This window comes from Psammomys obesus, unplaced genomic scaffold, assembly GCF_907164565.1.
Source record: "Psammomys obesus unplaced genomic scaffold, mPsaObe1.curated_primary_1811, whole genome shotgun sequence".
NCBI classification, from domain to species: Eukaryota; Metazoa; Chordata; class Mammalia; order Rodentia; family Muridae; genus Psammomys; species Psammomys obesus.
The window spans coordinates 14,476-21,248 of record NW_026592673.1 but is presented as its reverse complement, the minus strand read 5'-3'; the positions used below and the strand labels follow the sequence as shown (position 1 = coordinate 21,248).

General features: G+C 45.0%; 1 long non-coding RNA gene across 1 annotated transcript; it reads right to left on the bottom strand.

The window, feature by feature from the left end:
- Positions 1-4,094, bottom strand: LOC129682599 (uncharacterized). Its single transcript, XR_008721005.1, has 6 exons — positions 3,852-4,094; positions 2,568-2,694; positions 2,145-2,210; positions 1,453-1,593; positions 533-635; positions 1-19 (listed from the first exon to the last, which is right to left on the bottom strand). It is a non-coding gene; the product is annotated as an uncharacterized LOC129682599 (long non-coding RNA).
- Between the last annotated feature and the right edge of the window lie 2,679 nt (positions 4,095-6,773).

The window sequence follows — 6,773 nt, the reverse complement described above, 5'->3', positions numbered from 1 at the left end:
CTAGGGCTTTGTCCACAATCTACATGTCATTAAAAAACAAAAAAAAAACCCACCATGAATTGGAAACTGAAAACAGCCTCCCTTTAAACAGTCTGAATCTTGTACAACAAATTACAATCTCAATTAATTTGGACAATGCCTTGAAAGAATAAAACCACTTAAGTTTTTTTTAAACTCAACATCTCTGGTTGTATACCTCCTCCCCAGCTAGAAAATATGGCCAGAACTATAATCAGAGACACGGCCAACTCTATGGATAATCTCGCATGTAAAACAAAATATCAGAATCCATTATCAACTATCATAAATTCCCCAAATCACTTTCACAACAGGAAAACTAAACAGCTGTTTCTAGACAGCATGGTCAAGCAATGCAAATGATTCAAGGTTCACCTCTTGAATCCTGATGCCATTTAAAAGTGTTTGTTTTTACTTATCATCATTACTCAGACATAATTTAATGCAACAGTTAAGTATAAAAAACTTGGGTATTAAATTTGTCCCCCTCTTTTGAGCTAACATTTTAACTTACCAGCAGTATGACCCCTTTAAGGATGAGTTTAGACTCTACACCCACATTGAGGAGCTCAAGGCATAGCTTGTCAAACTTTTCAGGAGTAAGCTTATTTAGTATGCTGGAGGAAAAACACATTTCAAGTGTAAGTAAACAAACAGTTATCTTTTTTTTTTTTGAGCTGAAAAACAGCATTTAAATCTTGACTTTTTCTTTACTAGCTCCCTACACAGAAAAGTTCCTCTTTTTCAATTTATTCTTTTAAGAATTCCATATAGCATATTTTTAAAACCATACTTATTTCTGACTCCCAACTCTTCCCACCCCCTTCATGTTCTTTCTCTATGGAAAAACATCACAAAAAAACATAAATCTGTGTTGCAATTTGTTTCTGAGCATAGGGGCCTTGCCCTTGAGTGTCAATGACCTATCTAGTGATAGATGGAAGAAAAAATTTCCCTCTTCTTCCAGTAACTCCCTTCTCTTGTACTAAGATTTTTGTCTGGTTTGAACTTATGTAAACTTTGTACAGGCTGGTATAGACATGTTCTTTTTATCCAACCAAGGAGAATAAACTTCTCACAATTATAAGACTTCAGAATCATATTTGGGCTTTCCTGTTTCACAAGAAACCTTTCTAGAACTTACAGCACTGGGTCCTCAAGAACTGACCATGAGTCAAGATGGTTGTATTACCAACCTCACTGAATGAGCTACACACTAGACCAACATAGAGCTGGCAGCATAAGCCTGTGGGTTGTAAACAAATGAGCCTTACTGCCAAATACCAATGGGCTATATACGCTTTAGTTTAATATTCTTTAAAATATTGTTGACATCAGAATTCACTAAAATGCGAATCATGTCTGGTGAATTGTGCTCTACACATACTAGAAGACAACTGATCTCTTCTTCTCTCAGAACAGAACGACACTTACCCTCTTACTTTCCTGAAGATTGCATCATGTCGTTCTTTTTCATTTGCGGAGTTGTTTGCTGCGGAGTTGTCATCTCGTCTAGTGCTTCGTGCAGGAATCCATTTCTGAGCGTTTTGCCCTGGGGTTTTCCCCAGGAACTCGCTAGTTTAATAAATCAACAAAGTGACTTACAATAAAGAAACCCTAAGACAGCATCCACTCATAACAAATATAATTGCCCCAAAACTTTGCTTAACAGAGGGAAAAAAATTCCACCAAATCAAAGCTTAGGCTTTATTCCCCCCCCCCCCCCCGCCACAGACACACAACAAAGCAATTCTGGAAATATTTGTTTTTTTCAAACAGTACCAGAATCATCTGAATCATCTGGATAGCTTAAAGTAGACTTGGAGACTCATTCCCAATGTCTGCTCTAGGAGGCTTGGGACAGTACCTGAGAATTTTCATTTCAAATATATACATATATTCCCAGGCAACAACAAAACTGTTGACCCAGGCATCAAACCTTGAGACTTAACTAAATGCTTACTGAGCAAATTCCAAAGACCACTTCACAAATACCAATGATAGAAACTTTGGAATTCGAAATTATGAAATTCACATCAGGATTACTGATGACTTCCCAATTATCCTGTCAGACATGGAAAAGGCTGTAATTAATCAAATTACTGTCTTTACAAGTTTTACCATACCTGTTGCCAGCAGTCTTGGGATAGTGCTGAGGTGCACCCCTACTTCCTCCTCCGCCCGAAGAAGCACTATTACAAAAAAAAAAAAAAAAAAAAAAAAAAAAAAAATCACTATACCACTTATGCCTCATTCAAAGGGGGAATCTATTTACATTTTAGAAATTGCACCACACGGAAGAGTGAACTTTGACTTAAGAGAAAATAACCCAGAAGCTTGAGAGATGGCTCAGCCATGGAGAGCAGTTCCTAACACCCACATGGCGACTCCAGTCCCAGGGAATCTGATATTCTCTTCTGCCACTTCAGAGAGGTGCAGACATACACTAGGGCAAACCTCTGCCCACCAACGCAAGTAGTTTACTCTTTTTATGATTGGTCTTTTCAAACCACCCCCTCCAAAGTACCTACTTACACCCAAAACCATACCTGAAACGAGAAGCACCCCCTTCTGCAATCGCACTCTCCACTTTGGCGGCTTGACAACGAAGAATCTTCAAAAGAATAATATTAATGGATGGGGTGGGGAGGGGAGGGGATGGTAGAAATGAAAAGCCTGGAACAAGAGAAAAACATCCAAATTAGGTACTGTCAATATACAGATCTATAAAACTGATCCAATTACAGCGTATTTCACCACCCGGCACTACAGCTGATTGAACTTTCACTGCACTGCAGCCCTCAAGACCGAAACAGAACAAAGCCAAAACCACAAATTCACGGTAAAATCTTGTTTAGCCACGTGGGATTCCCCGAGTGTTCAAGGATGCAAAGACAGCTTTGGTGGAAAAAAAATACAAAAACATCTGGATACTGCCTAGAACGCAGCCATATTATGGGACCTTCAAAACAACAGAAACGCTATAAGCGCCGGCGGTGCTACAGGAAAATGTCTGCTGTACTAATATGTGCGGTCTGGGTGGTGACAGGCCGGCCAGAGCCTCATTACCCGCTGTAGGACAGCTTTCTCCTCCGCTCGTCCTTTCACCCCTTCCCACTGGGCGCGTGTGGAAAGCGGCCGGAAGGCCGGGGCCCCAACATGGCAGCAGGAACCTCCGCCCCACTCCGCGCGAACAAAAGAGCAGCGGGTTCCTCCCCCAGGCCCGGTCGGGCCCGGCTTCCGACAGGGGCCTAGCGAGGGCCCAGGCCTGGGCGGGAGGCGCCCCCTCCGGGCCGGCCCTTTGTTCTCCCGCAGGAAGGCGGCCTCCTGCCTGCCCGCCGCCTCCACCATAAATCCCGCGGCTGACAGCGCTCGGCTGCCACGGCCACAAAGGGGGCCGGAGACCCGTCCTCCGCCTCTCCCGGGCGCGGCAGGCCCCACACACCTCCTCCCCGCCGGGAGGCCGGGCTCCGGACTCGTCCGCCTCGCTGGTCCCGCGCCAACGGCCGGGCCCTGCCGCGGGCCGCGTCCCTGCCGCCCGCCGAGGCGCGAGGCCTGCCGCGCTCGCACGCTGTCTCGGACCCCGCGTCTGGGTTCCGGCCGCGCCCGCCTCGGCCGCACGCCGGTCTAGCCCGGACCGCGATTCCCCTCTCCTCGGTCGGCACGCGAAGGAAAGCAGAGGCCGGGGACTTCTCGGTGGCCCAGAGGTAGAGGGAAGGCCGCCCCGCCCGGCTCCGCCTGCGGCCGCCATTTTGTACCACTCGACAAGAAGCGGCCAGGGGCGGCGGCCATCTTAGAGGGCTCCGCTCGGCGGCGGCCGAGACTCCACTCACCTTCACCGAGAACTCAGCAGCTGCCGCCGCAGCTGCCTCCTCTGGATCCGGTCGTCGGGGACGGGGAAGGGAGGGGGAAGGGAACGGAAAACAAAAAAGGGGGAGGGAAGGGGGAGGAAGGAGACGGGGTCGGCCTGAAGCTCTCAGCTCAGAGGAGTCGCTGCTGCAGCCACCACCTGGTACCCGCCGCCACCTCCATAGAGTCCGGCTCGCTGCTGGCTCTGAGGCGTGTCTGAAGCCGAACTTATCACTCTGGGGCGGCCGACCCACCAGAGTCTCCCCGAGTGGCTCCTTCGCTATCCAATCAGCAGCCGGGCTTCCGTCCGCCACCAATCCGCGCAGGGCGGCGGGGAGGAGCCACCGGGCAAGCTCGGTTGCAGCGCAGCCCCGCCGCAGTGCGCAAAGACATATTCGCGAAGGCTCTGGGGCCAAGCCAGTGGCGTAAAGGCGGCCGCCCGGCGCGCTGCGGCTCTCGCGTAGCGCCGGAGCCCCGTGAGCGTGCGTCGCGGGGCGGCCTGCTCTTCCTGGGCCGGAGCTTTGTTCGGAGTCCGGGCCTCACGCCTGCCCGGAAGACCCCTCGCCTCGCCTCGCCTCGCCTCGCCTCCCTGACCCGCCCGGGCCTGGCTCCCCGAGAGCTCCTCGTGGCCTCGCGGCCTGTCCTGGGTCTGGCGTCTGGGAGCTTAGCTGAGGAGAGGGACGTGTGTACCCCTCTAAAGGAGAGCGTTGTTTGTCGGTCCTCCATCTGCAGAAGAATGAGAGAAGGATCAAAGGGGGTTGCTTTGTACCCCAGGCTAGAGGCAGCTTTTCCTCAAAGACTGCTCGGCCTGCTGTCATCCCGCTAGGCTGGCTAGAGAGTGTTTGCAGAGCGCGGGCATTTGGAAGATTTTAAATTGCAAACGCGTTTTTAAGTTTTTTTGTTTTTTTTAAAAGTTAAAAGACGGGCCGCACAGTGTTTTTCATCTTTTTAAAAATTTTACTTAAGGGCTATATAGAAAAATGAAGCATTTCAAAGGTGATAGTTTAAACTATTTATACTCCAGGTGCTATTTTTAAAAGATGGGTTTTATGTCTGTGTTCCACTGTTCGCGACATTTTAGCTTTCCAAAAATGAAGGTATGTAAACAACAGAAATGTCCCATCTCTGTTTTTAGCATGCATATTTTGATACAACGGGTAACCAAACCAAAAACAAAACAAAACCCTGTTTTTAACAGTCATGGTTTGGAATTCCCAAGAGTTGGATTTAAAAAAAAACAAACAAACCAAACTTAACTTGATTTGTTTCGGTGCTGAAAGACCTACTCCTTAAATAGAATTTTCAGCAGAGAATTGTACTCTCCTTAATATTTAAGTCTGATAATAGGATAGTGTGGCTTTGAAGGTTTTTAATGCAATTCCATCATTCTTATATCTTTGCTATAGAATTAATGCTACTAAATAAAATTCACTTAAAAACTGGAAAAAGCAATTTTTCAGTTTTGAGATTAGTTACGTGTGAATACAAGAGATTTCACTTTGTATAACTTCTATAACACTTTATAACTTGTAGAAATATATAATGTGAAATGGTTTATATTCCTCATGATCTACTGAAGGCATCTGTTTGGTAGAAACAGTGGTCAAAAACACCATACTCACTACTAGTGTATTTGTCAAAGGATGGTCACTCGGCCCTAAAACATGGAAGCCTGTAAAATAAGGAACTTGAATTTAATGATTTTTTTTAAAAAAGAAGTCAGCAAGATGGTAAAGGCACTTGCTGACATGCCTGAGGACGGAGTTCAATCTCCAGGACCCATATGGTTCACCTCTTTCTACATTTATGCTAAACATACATGCACACACAATATTTTTAAAAATTATTGAATCTTTGCAAATTGTAAAACTCTGCTATGAGTTTTTGCAGTTACGCAGGCATATGAGGTGCTGAGCTGACAGAGTAAATCAAGGTAAAACAAAAAACAAAGGGAAAAAATCTACTTTCAGTCAGAAATAAGAATTCACAAATTTGAAGTTTCCATCATGGATGTATAAAATTTCAAATAACTGGATTTTAAATGTAACCAAACAGCCTTTTGTTGTTGTTTATTTTTTTTCAAGACAGGGTTTCTCTGTGTAGCCCTGGCTGTTCTAGACTTGCTTTGTAGACAGACTAGCCTCGAACTCACAGAGAATATGTTTATTCATTTCTAGTTAGTCTGGAAAACTGCTAAGAGTCTTGCCTTGTTAATATATTTTCACATTGTTTTTAATCATGTATTATTTTTGTTTTTTTGAGCTCTTACCATGTAGCTCAGGATGGCCTCAAATTTGGTATCATCTTGCCTTAGCTTTTTAAGTGTTGTCTGTGCCTGGAATTCCTGTACCACTCACCTCACTGGTTACTGTTCCAGCATACACTACTATCATGTCTGCTTAACGATTCCCTAATCATGTAGCTGAAGTCAGAGCTCTCCTAAATTGCTAACATCCTATTGATCAGAGAAGCAAACGTGTAGCCTTATTTGGTTTGAGCCACATAATAGTTTAAGTAACTTGATACTGAAATATTAAGAGATTATATAAAAATTTTTTTCCATTTTTGTTTTTTAATCTTAAAATATGACCTTGAAATTCCCATAGGGCAAATGTAGCTGAGTAGATGTTTTCTTTTGGGATGGGGATGTAATTTAGCAGTACAGCACTTGCCTATCCTTCCTGAGGTCATGGGTTGATTCTCAGCATAGCGAGAGGGGTTTGGGAAAAAAGAATTGCTCTGCAGTTAATCTGACTTGATGCACTCATTTTGTGGTGTTCTCTAGACTTTACAGCCAGTTGTTTTGAATTGTTCAACCGATTCAGTATATCAGTACTTGATCTTGTAAGTAATCTGTTCTCTTCTGTTTTGAACCTGTAAATGGAATAATAACATTTATACAGTTG